At 28.7% G+C, this 14,870-nt stretch overlaps 1 protein-coding gene and 1 long non-coding RNA gene across 4 annotated transcripts in view; one reads left to right on the forward strand and one right to left on the reverse strand.

The window, feature by feature from the left end:
* The window catches only part of LOC142330240 (uncharacterized), a 473,304-nt gene extending 463,534 nt beyond the window's left edge, over positions 1-9,770 (reverse strand). The window contains exons 1-2 of the long non-coding RNA XR_012757741.1: positions 9,680-9,770; positions 36-233 (exon numbers count right to left, since the gene is read on the reverse strand). This is a non-coding gene — a long non-coding RNA (uncharacterized LOC142330240). The remainder of the gene's footprint in view (positions 1-35; positions 234-9,679) is intronic.
* LOC142330239 (aquaporin AQPAe.a-like) overlaps positions 1-13,977 on the forward strand; it is a 133,191-nt gene extending 119,214 nt beyond the window's left edge. For 2 of the 3 annotated variants that reach the window (XM_075375401.1, XM_075375398.1), the window contains exon 7: positions 13,593-13,977. The gene's annotated coding sequence lies outside the window, so the exon portion shown is untranslated. Of the gene's footprint in view, positions 1-10,002; positions 10,133-13,592 lie in introns of those variants that run through there. The other variant, XM_075375400.1, reaches the window with a different exon arrangement.
* The last annotated feature ends 893 nt before the right edge of the window (positions 13,978-14,870 follow it).

Consider the following 14,870-nt stretch of genomic DNA (forward strand, 5'->3'; position numbering starts at 1 on the left):
TTTCTTTTCTTAAAATATTTCTGTAAAATACTTACTATTCTCACAAACATGAAGATACGAACACTTTGAGGATCCAGCGGGCAGAGTCCCATGGCTAGATGAAGGCTAGCCATGACCAGAGGTCGAGCTAGCGAAGCAAGGTCTTACCGGCAAGTAATACATAAGCAAGATGAAGCATCACCAACAAATAAGAAAAAGAGGAAAGAGCAAGCTTGCATGATCGAACATATTGCCTGTCAAAAAATCATACGATTTTTTCTTAAATGTTTATAAACAATAAATATCAGCAGTAATATTAATTATAAAAATAAATTAATTAATTTTACTACCATAAATCATTCAATATCATAGCAGAACTTAAAACGCAACATTTTCGATAAACATAAATCTATACTGAAAAAAATACTATTGATTGTCAATTTAGAATTGTATGCATGATTTTTTATGGCCTTTAGTTATAATTATACATATATACATGTTTATATAGCCAATGACACTCCCCGTAAGGAAAGAATTCCAACACGGAATCATACATCTAAATCGGTTCAGCCATTGAGCCGTTACGGTGGAACATACATACATACACCCTAAAAACATTACACTCCTTTTTGGGTAGTCCTGTAATTAACTTTCTGTTAATCCTAAGTACATCTTAACAGCACATCATAAACCCAGATATGAAGTTAGGATAAGTTATAAAGGGTAGGTTAGGTTAATATTAAAATTTTCATTCTATCTCATCCTCTGAAAAAATACCTAACAGTGATCTCGGAGGCTAAAAAAAAAGTAGGTTAAGGTTGGGAGCGACTAAAGTAAGGTCAGAGTAGGCTAAAGTTGGGAAAAGTGTTACTGGAGGGTGTTCTTTGGTGGTTGGTTTCAATTAACCACACATCTCAGGAACGGTCGACCCGAGACTGTACAAGACTACACTTCATTTACATTCATACATATCATCCTCACTAATCCTCTGAAGTAATACCTTATGTTGGTTCCGGAAGCTAAACAACAAAAAAGAAAAACAGCTAAAAACAAAAGTTGGGGAACGTAATCGTTTCCCAAATGTGCTACTTTAGAGTAAGAAGTGAAATTGGTACTTACAATATATTAGGCCATCAACTAATAAATCCCAAACTTTAGGGTTATTGTTAATATCACTTGATATTACCAGTATATTACCATTTTTATAACCACTTTTATTTATTTAATAAATATAATTTAATCAAACTTAATCTACGCTTGCTAACAGTGACTAATTAAAACAGAAATGTTTTGAGTATTTAAATAATAAATTCAGTAATTATTGCAGTTATTTATTATTTAAATAATCAAAATGTTACTGTTAATTAGTCGAGGTTAGCAAGGGAAGCAAGCGTAAGTTAAATTTTGTTAATTTATATCTAAAATTAAAAGCAATAATGCTTATATTTTTAAAATGTAAAATATGTTAATGATCCCATAGCTTTGAAAATACTTCTTTGGAGGTTTTTTTTGTTTAACCTCCAGGTCCATCATTAGGCATGCTTCAGAGGATGAGATGAATGATTTGGAGGTTGGTTTCAATTAACCACACATCTCAGGAGTAGTCGACCTCAGTTTCATGACTACAAATTTACCGGTACAGTTAAATTACACTGATATGTCGCTAATTACTAAATTACTTTTTAGCTGCGACTAAAATATAAGTATTTAAAAAAAAAGAACTAATATATATTTGTATTAATATTAAGCAGCTTCATAAAATTACTCAATTGCAGCAGCAAATACAAAGATTAATATTGAAATAACTGGTTCTATATTATTATATAATAGAGTTCTATTAATTAATATCAGTCATAGAAGTGTACGAGATTCAAAACAAGCAAACAAAGTATAATTAATTACGATCTTTCTAATCAGTATCAAATAAGAATTTTTGAAATATTATATGCTGCAATTAAATCTTCATTTAAACTAGATAAAATAATGAATCTAATGCAGTAACTAATCTACTGATGGGTAATTCAGCATTAATAACAGAAAAGTTAGGTGCTACAGGAAAACTTCTATAGTTACTAAACCCTTTTTATAATTTTAATGCATTCAACATTTTATGTAGAGGCTGTAAGCTTAGCCAGAATCACTTTTTTCATTTAAGTAAAGGAACAAAATGTAATAATAAATATGTTTTATAAATGTAAGGCGTGGAAAAGTATTTAGTTTAGAAATAAAACAACTTTCTTCTGAAACTTCAGAATAATTATTTAATAAACGTTTATAAAGAATTTTATCTTGGATTATAAAACTAGATATTCAGTCGGTTCAACGTTTTTCTATACTGTGGTCTAATGACTGAACAAAACTGTCCTTTGTATTTCACAATACCCCTAGTGTAATACCTCCAATCTTCTCTCTAATTATAACCTTCAGCTCTTCAGTTGTAAGGTGTTGAGAGTACACTCATAAAGTATCCTCACAAAAAGAAGTTCATATACGATAAATCACAGGAACAATAGACCGTTCCAACTGAGAAAGGCACAAAGCTATACAGTGCAGAAAAATTGTCTCAGAGACAAATGTAAGATTTAAGGTGGAGTAAAATAATGTAAAGAGGGTAATACATGATATGAGATGTTAAAAAACAGATTGGAAATAATAGGAGTGACATCAGACAAGGATGGGGGACATGTTAATAGCTTGGGGAAGAATCTCCTCTTCTCAATCATATCAAAATTTAAAAATAATAATAGCCATCATTAGAAATAGAAAATATATGAAAAATTGTTTTATATATATAAAACTATATATATATTCCTAGTATATATGTTGGAAGCTCAACTTGGTGGTCAAAATCATCTTCCAAAAGTTCTTGCACCAGGTGTAGCTTATAAGACTGAAATTTAACTGAAATGTGAAATTTAAATTGAACTGAAAAATAACTGATGTCAATATTTATCACTTTAAATAAATATAATTATATTTAAATAAATATAATATTTTTTCGTTATGTAATTCAATGATTCTAGCTAAGCCATGTGCACATACGTATTTAAAAAATTCGCGCAGGTGTGGCAGTACTAGAGGCGACAGTTGGTACTAACTAAACTAATGAAATTTCACAACTTACATAGAACAAACTTTACTTGCTCAGTCAGCAGACTTGTCTAGCCGCGAGGTTTGCTCACTTGCACGCAATGCACCAGGTACCGAGTTAGTCGGCAGATCGAGTTCAAAACCCACCCAGACCGAGTTTAAATATCACTTCACACTTTGAATATTATTCATTTATTTAATTCTACCATTCACCTCTGATATCACAACATAGACAAGTACAACAGTATTTTTTGGGGTGGGGTGGGATTTTGGAAAGTTTTTTTGCAGACATTGTTATTTTTTAATTGTTAACAAACATGCTTAAGAAAAATATGACCTTAATTTGACAAAATCTCGAGATACTGAGGATAAACTTGTTCTACAGTATCAACCCCTTGACCTTTAAAGTTGAAAAATTAATGGCATCAATGCCCCATATATAAAAGTAATTGACAAAGTTTGGTCAAAATCGGTCCTGTAGTTCTGGAGATATAAGGTAATTTAGAAGCCAACAAACACCAAAAGCACACACACAAGTACATATGAACATTAACATCCAAAAAATTTTCATCTGGTTTTTGGGTTCTGTAAATGTCTAAAAATCAAGAAAAGGTGAAAACCGTGTATATCGAAAATGAACCGACTACAATACTACCCTTCTAGAGCTATAGCTCTGCTACAGTGCTATCTAGACAGGAAAGTAAAAAGGAACTCACTTGATAAATAACATTACATTGTCAAAGAATTGTTATAGTTTTTTTTTTTTTTGTTACTGTTCATATAAAAAAAAAAAGGTGAGTTTTATCAGGCTTTTATTATATAAGCTTTATCTTTACAAAATATTTTCTAGTGTCAAAAAAGTAAGGTAAGTAAGGATGGTCAACTTATTATCTTTACTTACCACCATTACCAGATCATTAACTTTGAATCACTTGCACACAAGGGTGTATGTGACATACTAATTCTGTACTTTATACCAACTGCATCGCTAATTTGTCAGAAACTGCTCTTGGCTTTATATTTGCTAATGACAGCTCTAATAAACACTTCATTACACATAAGCACTAGACCTAACATATGAAGCAGTGTGTACAGACAGGCACAAGGCTAAATATAAATAAAATTAAGAAAAACACTGCAAATCAATCAGGCATTTTTAAATGTTAAATTTACTATATTTTCTTTAGTTGTTAATATTATTTTTTTAACTGGGTAGGTATATTTTATTTTATTTAGTTGTTTTATGTTTCAACAAATAATGTCTAAAAAGAAAATGAATAGTTAATAAAATCAAGATTCTTGATTATGTCTATATATTACAACAAAGTCTAATATTATTTATAAATTGTTTTCTTCTCTTTGTTAAACATTTTTGCAGAGCTTTCTGCTTCCTAAGAGCATATTAAAACATTTAAACATTACCGTATATTAAAAACATACTTAAAAATTAAAATATAAAGAGGATAGTACAGCAAATTCTCAGTCAGTGATATAAAATGAACTGTATATCTTTCTGATATAAAAAATAATATTTTAAGTAATAAGTAAACAATTATTACATTCCACCATTAGGATTCAATTTGCTACATTAATTAACAATTTAATTTGTTTGCAAACTACAAAAAATAAAGCAAAAATAAAAACTTAACTACTAGGCCTAATCTAATAGATTTAAATATCAAGACAAAGTAACAATTTTACATAAACAATTTTACAACAATTTTACATATTTGTCTACTGAAGGAAATAGAAAGTAAAATTTTTATAGCAGTCATATTTTTATATGACCAGAACATTAGGTTTCATACCAAAGTCAGAAAATGTTGGGGATAATTTTTAATTTTGGGGAATTAACCTCTAATAGGTCAATCCCCCAAACTGTATGCTAATACAATTTCTATTAAATTGTATTGTCTCCATGAATGTTGTAATGGATATTTGTCTCCAGAAATGCTCAATTGTTACAATTTTCTTTTTTTTAGCGTAAAACATACTATCAGTATTTTATTTGGAGTTGAAATCTCTTAACTGAAATCTCGTATTCATCTTCTTTAATTATTATTGGGCCTTTTCATAATTAACTGTGCAACATGTGATACCCAACACAAAAACAATTACATAGAAAACAAATTAAGTCTATATAATCAAGTTAAACCCTTTTCATCCTCTTTGATGAATAATTATTAAATCAGTAGTTATTTATTAACTCTTCAGGTATAAAAATATTTGAAATATTAAATAATCCAAGAATATAAATAAATAATTTTATTATACGGTTTCATCCCTTTCTGACCCTTTAAAATTTAATAATCAGGACAATTAATACTTAATTTTTGTGTTACATTTAAGAAGAAATATTTTTAATAAAATAAAAAATTCTCTCTTTCATTTTGCCTCAAAAAATGTTCAACAAAAAGCCTAACAAACAAACATAAAATTAAAAAGATATAATTAGTTAAAAACAAATAAAATTTATAAAGAATAAATAAAACACAGTTTTGAGTAAAATGTAAATATTAAGATATATTTCTTAGTTAACATTTTAACTATCTCTGAAGGCAAAAAACATAACTCTCTGGATAAATAAAGAATAGTATATTTTACCATAAGGGATTTAAATTTATTTAAGCTACTAGATAATATGAGGTAAAATTGTCAAAAAGAGAGAACGTTTATATCAGAATACTCCCTGGTCAGCAATACTCTGTTCTAGAACCTATATAAATACATATATGTGCTTTTCATAAGATCTTTTTCATTCTATATATAATATTTACATAACACATTACTGAATACAGCAGTTCCATAAAAAGAAAAAAAATACAAGCAAATTTGTTTACTTTTTTTCTATTCAGTATAATACAGAATAATATTTATTTACCTAAAATAAATTTATTATTGTTATTACTTTTTTTGTTAATATATAAATAATAAACTTTTAATTTATAATTTGTCTAATAAATTATATTCATCTATGTGAACTTTCTATATAGTATCTTCCTACTTTTAACGCATTTTGCAACTCTGAATGATGTGATGACTACCTCCAGTGACTTATTTTCTGAAGATGGACCACAGTTCCAACACATGTTAAACATAGATACAATTATAATTTAATAAATAAATAAATTATAAATTGTGACTTGACTCAGATTCAAACACCGGGGAGGAAAAATGTTAATTCATGCTCCATGACAAAAATATTCCTTTTTAAAATCTAAAAATTATTGTATATTCCAAATAGTATAACTATCACCATCCATTTTTTAATGGATGTAAAAAGGATTATTTGTAATGGTAATCTAAACTATTGTCTTTCTACATTTGGAATGCACTTAAAAAAATGTTAACAATATTGATTATTAATTCCTATTATAGACAGACACCTGTTCAATCAATGAATGTACAACGGATGCTGTTATGTGGTTTGAAAAACCCAACAATAATTATAAATTAAATAAATATTAATTAATTATGAATAACTACTTAAATTAATAAAATAATTCCTAATTTGCTTATTAATAGGTGAATCAGATAGCTAAACAAAGCGATTTTATATTTTTACTTGGTTAATAAGAACAACTCAAAAGAAATACATAAATAGTCACTTATGCTTAAAAAAATAACATTTATTTATATCAAACTAGGCAACAAAACCTTTTTCATGTTACACGGTATAATAACTCAGGAAAAACGACATAAAAGTTGTAATTGGTTGTTAGATAGGGGTCACCAAACAGTAGAAGATAATGGGCTCATGGAAGCAAAGACACTTTGGCATGGGGACAAGTTAAAAAGTTTTAAAACAAATAAATCAGAAACAATTCAGAACAGGAAAGCTAATCAGTATGGATATATCTTGACTGATGAGCAATTTAATTTAAACAGTACTTGAAGAATCACAGTAGAAGGTACAAAAAAGAGAGCCTGGAAAAGTAAAACTTATAGATAATACAAAGGAAATGGGAACTATCACAAAAATCAAAGGTTAGCTAGGAAAGCAAAGAATAAAGATGAAAATTGTACAAGAGATGTCAAATAATCATATGGTGTCAGTAGAATACTTCAACCTACAAAGAAAGGGCCTTATTATGTAATTATCTAATGATCTTTTTTAAATTACCTAATTTCTAAAACAACTAATGATCCAAACAATTTATTTAAAATCATAAGATTTTCAATTTACAGAACAATATTAATCTGTTAATAAATTTTTAAATAACAGATATACCAAGAATTTTTTGTTTAACATAAACTTAAATACATAACTTAATACGCAGTAATTGAGGCACCTTAAAAATTGTTACTTTATTATGTTTCAATTTTATTTATGCATTAATTATCTTCACATAGTGATATCATTGTCATTTCATATAATTAGGTAGATTATTTTGATGCATTAATATGAACAAATGATATGAACTTCACATTAATAATTAATTTTATCTATTATCTATATCAAAATCTAGTGGTTTTCTGCAAGTGTTACTCATTCACACAAAAACTACTCAACCAATAGATCTAAAATTTGCATGAACATATTTTTTATACCTGTAAAGAACATAGGATTATTGCCATTATGAAATGTTTCATTGTTTCAAGATGGTGACCATAACAACTGGATTATGTTCCTTGTCTCAATTGTATTATCGCCAAATTATTGGTCAAACTGAATTTTGAGACAACTTGCAGTATTTTACATTAAATTTTCTATAAAAAAAGGTCCGTTTGTCTTTTTCGATAACTCGTTTGGGTCAACCAACACAGCCACTGTCACTGTTACTGTATGCAATGAGACTGGTTGCACCTGCTTCTGGTTACATGTCTAAAAACGTAATATAAAAGAAAATGGGAAACAAAGTTTCACGGTCGCCTTTTTCTTGGTGTTTGTCGGGTAATGCTAAGAACCATGCAAAATAATCTTTTAACCATACAAAGAATAGGTAATCAGCTATATCAACTATTTTTAAGATGGGGACCAACTATTATGAAATCTGCCTACTTCAAAAAATCTTGAATCCTGTGCTGACCAAATTGTTTTCTGAAAAAAATTGTAATACTCTGATAGTTTTTTTATAAACTGAAAAGACTTTAATTGCTGTTTATCAGTATTATTCTAACAAGCATGAGGAACATAAAAACAGTGAGAATCCTAGCTAGAAGGAATTTAAACGAAATTTCTATCTATTACGTAGGCTACTGTCTTCGTTTCGCTCGTTTTGGCAACATAAATAATTGGTTAATACATAACCAACATGAAAATATATGTATAAAAAAAAGGTTTAACTCTTGTTAATACACTTAGTATTATTGAGGAATTTTGAAAATGCTTTAATGCATTACATCTGCCTTTTTGAGTTAGACATACAATTTGATAACATTCTTTAAATATTACATTTTTGAGTGAAGATAGCACTACCCATAACGTCAGAGTAGTTTTTTAATCAATCGATATGAATTCAGAAAATATGATGTAAACAACCAAAATTATGTTTAAGAAACTAGGTCACTGAAATTAAATCGCTTAATTTTCCTTCATCCTTTTGGTATTTATTGGTGGTTTAACTGATAGATAGATACTTCAGTCATTAAGATTATTGGGCGGCTACTAAATAAAAACATAGTTATCAGACAATCCATAAATAGCTGCTAACTGCCTAATCACAACAAATGTTGAGGTTGCTAAGAAGTATAGGGACCAATCAAGAGCTAAACATACTAAAACATCTATAATAGAGAATCCATTCTGACTGTAATCTCACAGAGATATTATTTGCTAAGTTCTTCAAATATCCAGTAACAAGTTAAAACTTTTTGAAGGAATATCCTTTCCCATCCATTGAATTACGTCTCGTAAATTTCTAATATCAAAGTAAAATCTGCTTCGATAAATGTCACAACTAGTGGCGGCTCGGGTATAATCACTGTGGAACTGTGCTTATACACATGTATTATCTTATAAAAACCGTGTTTCGATTTTTACCATATTTTTGAATATGATAAAGTGTATAATTAGATTATTATCCTGCTTTCAGCTAATCTATTTAATTCTTTTTTTTCGGTTCTTTTTTAGAAAACTTTAACTATAGCCTTTGAAAGGGCCCAGAAAAACTTTTTCTGGAGCAGCACCCACACTAATTTTAGCAACGAGCCACCAATAATCGCAACACCTAAAGATAAATGAATAACAAAAATAACATGATGAATTGCTGTGACAAAGTTAACGTACAGTGGAAAAATAAAACAATGCAAGACGATGTTAAAAATCAAACGAAAGAATTGATTTGGTTATAACCAGAATATGTAAACCAGGATTGATATCGCATCTATGTGCAACATACCCAACCGTGTTGAAATGGATATCTGTGCATCACACACATAAACAAAACAGAACTAAAAAAACACTCATACTCGATTTCATTTACGTGGAATATTGGTTATACTTACTTTCATTACTGTTGGAACAGCTATTAATAAATATATTAGAATTAATTTAACAGATTTACACTCACTAAAATACATTAATATATTTTCATAGAACTTAATTTTAATAATAATGTTAAGAAACAGTTCAATAACTTAAAAAACAACTTAGATTCATGTAACTTACAATGTATGCTACTGTTGCAACTGAAATGATACAAACATGTTCAGTCCTGTCCTTTGCCGCGCTAGGCGAGTAACGTATGCGTTTCTTTCTACATTGCCCCGCCCATTGTTACTGTCGATCCATTGCGTATCGAATACTATCGATTATTTAATCATTAGTTCTCTAAAATACCAATATTAAATACATATTTAAATCGCCTGAAATAAATGTTGATGGGACATTTTGTTGTAAATAATAAATCTGTTTTTTTTATTTTGTATTAATACTATTTTTTTTAAATAAAAGTTTTTTTTACTATTTTCTTTATTATTTTAATTCTCTAGGTACAAACCAAATGGAATACAGTTAAAAAAAAAACAGAAATGATTGAAAATACATAAGATCAAATGAAGAATGAAACAAAAACTGAATAAATTTTAACAATAATTCACCAATAATTTTAGTTTTTTATTTTAAATAAAGAAACAACGCATACTGCCGCCCAAGTTGGGATAAATCTTTATTTAATGGATCTATTTTTACACTGATATATACATACACATATAATATATAATGTAGTTAAGATTAATTTCTCGTTTAAATTTATTTACTTAATCATTATTAATTTGTGATAATTAAGAAACACCAGTATAATTGATTTTTTTATACATCCAATATTTATATTTATATGTGCATGAACATACGTTTTATAACAGGAAAAACATAAAACTATTCCCATTACGAAATATTTCACCGTTTCAAGATTGCGGTAATTTTAATGGTTTGCGGTAAAAGCCGGATGGTTTCTTGCTGATAATCAACTTTATTGTAGCCAAACCGTCAAGCAAAACGAATTCAGAAACCACTTGCAGTATTTGGAATTAAATTTTCTACAAAAAAAAAGTCTGTCTTTTTCGATATCTCTTTTGGTTACTGATGAAAGTAAATTTAAAGATGAAACAGTGTTCGATATACATTTCTTTAAAACTTACCTTTTACTTTCAAGCGCCTCCATTTTCCACTTAAAATAGCTTTTTCGATGCCATTAAATAAGTCAGAATCCAGAGAGAAAAGCTGTAAATATTGTATTCAAGGCCATTCTGTCGACTACATTGTTCACAAATTGTTTCACAAAAAAATTAAAAAAAGTTAAAAATATAGAATAAAAAAACAAATGAGAAACGAAATACGGTAATATCTTCTCGTGGTGTTTGTAGGGTAACACTAAGAACCGTGGAAATAATTTTTTACTCGTTCGAAAGATGGATAACTACTATTTTTGGCCGATTATTCAAAAACCCGCATACATCACTCAGTTTCGAGTCTGTGCTGAGAAAACTGTTGCTGTGAAGAAATTACAATGTACTGATAATTTATATAAACTGAACGTGCTTTAATAGTTACATATCAATATTATTATTATTATTCTTACAATCACAGTGGGTAGTGCATTATGTATATCTGTCTCTTTTGTGTGTGTGTGTGTGTGTGTGTGTGTGTGTGTGTGTGTGTGTGTGTGTGTGTGTGTTGGTGGTGTGCACGCACACACAACATACAAAACAATCAATATTTTTATATTTTTGGACTGGAGGTACTCAAAATGTGAGAAAATACAAATATCTGAGGAGAAAACATATTTTTATTAATAGACAAAAATCTTTCCGATTGTTATGTACAACAATGACAAAGGAAGTAAGAAAGGGTAAAGGAATTAAAATCCCTTTAAGAAACGTTAAAAATTATCGGGATTAAAATAGGTCAAATACAGACTAATTTATTTTAGAGTATGGCGTACCATTGGAAATAATTTAACTCAAGATGCGAGAAATAAACAATACCATTTCTATTGAGGACAAATACGATGACATAGTTGGAATACTAAGCAAAAAATATATAAATTTATACATAAGACTGCTCGGTAAAACTAGTAAATATATGTGATTTATTTTTTAGTATATTTTAATATATATATAAAACATAACCAAATTCACATTTAGTCGTTCATTCATCCACTCAATATATTTGGTTCAAGAACTTGATATCCCAATTAGTTATCTATGAATAATAGTTTTTAACAAAATTTTTTAGTGATTGTCAAATACCAAATCAGACCAGAATTCGAAAACACACACACACACACACACACACACACACACACATATATATATATATATATATATTATATATATATATAGATATATATTTTATATATGTATATATATAAAAGGCATGTTCGTATGTGTGTCCGCTAAAGTCCAAAAAAACTAATGGACCGATATACGCGCGGGCAAAAGGGAAAAATGGAAAACGGGAAAGGGTAAAAAGGAAACTGGGAGAGGGATGAGGGAGAAGTTGGAAACGGAAAAGGGGAAGGAGAATAAGTGAAATGTAAAATTTGTGAAGTTCAGTTTTTTAATTTTTTTTATCAAATTTTCAATTGTGTTCATTTAAACTCTCTCTCTCTCTCTCTCTCTCTCTATATATATATATATATATATAGCGAAGCATTGCCGGGTCTGCTAGTAGGCAATAAATATACAATAATAATTAATAAACAATGTTTAAGCGTTCCATACAATAAGAAAAATTGTTACAAAACTTACCAGTCCGATTTCATTTATTAAACAATGAATAATACAGATCACATTTACAGAAATAATATAATTCTTATGCTTATTCCTTGTTTAATAAATGAAATCGGGCCGGTAAAGGTTTTGTAACAAATTTTTCTTATATGGAACGCTTAAACATTGTTTATTATCTATTATTGTATATTTATTGTCTATTACACATATGTAAAATGCATTTTTTTTTAAAGAAAATTAATAACAGATTTTGATAATAGAAATGTACTGTCTTACCTTTTTTGATATCAGTATCGTTTTGTTAAAAACAGTTATATTTATATTACAGAAATTTTTATTTTTTGAGCGGAAGAAATGGTATCTGCGAGACTCCGCACGGTTTACAATTTCATTGTATTTTTTTTTATATCACTGCGTTTTGTTAGATTATTCTTTTATTTTTTTTATGAATTACTGATTGTTATCTTATAGATTTATTATTAAAATGTATTGCTTTAGAACAAACAAATTGAATTTCACGGCCAATTTTTTTCTTGATAGTCTTATCATTCACTTCATCTCTTGTAAACTAATACGTTTTATTATTTTTTTAAAGAAGTGATGGGAATTAAAAAAATTGTTTCATGTTCAGTACTTTCATTTACTATTAAAACAAGCTGTAGTATATTTTATTTTAAATTTTATAATTTCCAGTACATTATCAACTTTTTGTACGCTACCTAGAACTATCAAGTACTACTATCTAGCGCGCGATTCGTAAAGGTACATTAAAAAAATGAATAAAATGACATATTCGAGTCCCACGGTTCATCAAATTGAAAAAAACGTTGTCTAAGAAAATTCGAGGTATTTTTTGAAAGCATTCTTTATTATTAATCTAATAGTACTGAAATATAATGTTTTCATGCTTATTTTTCCCCCATTTTCATTTCACTGTTAGGTTAGGTCATGTTTAGAACTGTAAACGAAGTTCGTTGACTTCGCCCCTCTTACCAACGAAGTTCTAACGAACCCTGTGAAACCCACCGGGTTGGTTTAGCGGTAAACTCGTAGTCGTAAATCAGCTGATTTCGAAGTTGAAATTCTCAGGTTCAAATCCTAATAAAGGTAGTTGCTTTTATTCGGATTTGAATACTAGATTGCGGAAACCGATGTTCTTTGTCGGTTGGGTTTCAATTAACCACACGTCTCAGGAACGGTCGACCTGAGTTTGTTCAAGATCACACATTTACCGGTACTGTTACCGAACACTGATAAGTTGCTAATGGTTTTAATTTTTGATGCGACTATAAATGAAAGTATTAAAAAAAATTACGATTAAAAATAATTATTATTTATATTTGTTACAGATATCAAATATAGAGAAAGTTCCGACTAAACGTATGGATGGATTTAGTTAAAATTACGGCATCTAAATATTTTGGGAACACGTAATATTTATGAAAGATTAATAACAAGAATGGTTATACGTTTTCCACATAATTGAGCATAAAAAAGAAATATATGCTAATAACTGCCAAGATTTTCATAAAAATAAAAACACGTAAAAAGAAAATGTAATATTTGTTTCAGCAAATTATTTCTGTTTTAATGTTAGCTGTGTATGTATAATTGTTAGCGCTATAAGAAAAAATAATTTTTATTCATATATACGTTGTTAAAAATTTATTGTTTATATGTTTAATATAAATTTGTTAAATACATGTTAAAGTATTTTTTATGATACTACTCGTATTATTTCTTTTTTTTTTAATTCTCTCATGAAATACATTTGTTTAATTTAACCGACGGGCGTCGCTAGCGCCTCCTCTGGTAAGGATGACAAGTTAACAGAGAGACGGCAACGCTACATCTTAATCTTTAAAATAGGGTTTTTCGACACCTTCTGTACCTTCAAATTCATTCTATTAAATAAATAAGAATGCTTTAGAATACATCGATTGTGTTTAAGAATCCTGAATAAAATGCACAAAACAGTTTTTTGTTTAGCATTCTTGTTTTTTTTATTAGACCTCATCAAAGTCCTACAGTAAATTCAATAAAAATATTCTTTATTTTTCTGTTTAGCCACCGTAAAGTATCACTTCAGAGGATGAGTAAGGATGATATGTATGAACGTAAATGAAGTGTAGTCTTCTACAGTCTCAGGTCGACCGTTCCTGAAATGTGTGGTTAATTGAAACTCAACCACCAAAGAACACCGGTGTCCACGATCTAATATTCAAATCCGCATAAAATTAACTTCCTTTACTAAGATTTGAACCTTAGAACTCTTGATTTCGAAATCAGCTGATTTGTGATGACGAGTTCACCACTAGACCAACCCGATGGATTACTCTTCAAATATTCAGACTTCAGAAGTGTCCAATCGAGATCAACTGATAAGATCAGAAGAATGACACAACCTATTTTCATCAAATTTTAATATGCATATCTAAATTTCAATGAAACTGATATAGTAGTTTGAAGATTTTTGAGCTTCAAAAAAATTTTTTTTTTTTTGTATAAGATTTTGAGATTAAAAATCCCGTCACATCCCGTCAAGTATTTTTCATGATTTATTTAATATTTACGTACAATGAACACTGCTCACGCATACAACCACGCTGTTTCAAAACAGAAATTTG

This window comes from Lycorma delicatula, chromosome 9, assembly GCF_047948215.1.
Source record: "Lycorma delicatula isolate Av1 chromosome 9, ASM4794821v1, whole genome shotgun sequence".
Lineage (NCBI taxonomy): Eukaryota > Metazoa > Arthropoda > Insecta > Hemiptera > Fulgoridae > Lycorma > Lycorma delicatula.